This window comes from Artemia franciscana, chromosome 18, assembly GCF_032884065.1.
Source record: "Artemia franciscana chromosome 18, ASM3288406v1, whole genome shotgun sequence".
Classification (NCBI taxonomy): domain Eukaryota; kingdom Metazoa; phylum Arthropoda; class Branchiopoda; order Anostraca; family Artemiidae; genus Artemia; species Artemia franciscana.
Genome location: NC_088880.1, coordinates 24183751 through 24184904, shown reverse-complemented (window position 1 = coordinate 24184904; position 1154 = coordinate 24183751). Strand labels below are relative to the sequence as shown.

The 1154-nt window shown below is 36.6% G+C and overlaps 1 protein-coding gene across 1 annotated transcript in view; it reads left to right on the top strand.

Annotated features, from left to right (window-relative positions):
• Positions 1–324: 324 nt before the first annotated feature.
• Positions 325–1154, top strand: part of LOC136038787 (myotubularin-related protein 13-like) — a gene marked incomplete in the record, with an annotated part of 128046 nt that continues 127216 nt past the window's right edge. Inside the window, 1 exon segment of the mRNA XM_065722164.1 lies at positions 325–422.

Genomic DNA, 1154 nt, shown 5'->3' with positions numbered 1-1154 from the left:
TTGATTATTTAATGTATCGCTCTGTTTGTATCTAATTTTCTTATTTATTGACAGCCTCTGTTGTTTTAATCCTGAATTACCATGTGAATCTGAATTCTGCTCCTCTTATATTTTAAGTAGCTCTTTACTTTTATTCAAAAAACTTCTTTTGTGAAAATTTGATAAAATCTATTGACTTTCGGTTAAGACAAAATGAAAAAGCACGGTTTTATTGACTGATGTTTCGTACTTAAGAGTTGCAAATAGGCTTAACTTGAATATTTAGTTAGTAAAAAGGTATTTAGTTTCAATTCAATGACTCTGTTTTTTTTCTTTTAGAGCCAAACCATTCTGCGAGAGGAGCAACTGGAGCGGGAAAAATTCTCCAGAGATTTCCTGAAAATGACTGGAAGGATTGTCCATTTATAGAAGGCATTGATTTGGTATAAAAGGATAGACTATTAGATTTTTAATATAAATTAGAAATTTATTCAAAAAGGGCTTGGGGAGAGGAGGGGGCTTCTACTTTTAGAGAGAGTGGTTGATACGAAAAAAGTGAAACACGGACTTTTCTTTTAAATGCACTTTTGACAACCTGTATGCACATACACCCTTAGCCTTTTAGGAAACTCAGTATCAAACGACCCCCTCCTTCCTTATAACAAATCTTAAATATAAACAGTGGACATATTGCACAACTTACAGCCCTTGCTCCAGGGGTTGTTGGGGTGGGGAGTTATGTCAACCCCAGAGGCATACTTATTGGATCTCTCAACTATGCTGAGTGAAATAGCTATCTAAAAATTTCAATTCGATGTGTTAGGAGGAGGGTATCAAAGAGGGGTTTGGTAGGGGGTTTTGTCACCCTCCAATCATTTTTGACTCTAAAAATCACCCTAGAACTGTTGATTAGACAAATGAGCCCTTTCCAAAGTTTATACAGCAACTCCTTCCATACGAAGTGGCTAGGTAAAAAAAAAAGAAAACAACACATAGAGCTCAATGTCCAAACCGGTGGTGCTGATCTCTGTTTCGTGGCCCTTCAGCCAGTACGTGCAATAGAGATTGGGTCCAGCCATCCTGTGCTTTTGTCCTATCTAAGAAAATAACCGATTCAAAGTTTTGAAAAAATAGTGGAAAAGCCACTTTTTTTTCCTTTTTTTCCCTTGCCAGAG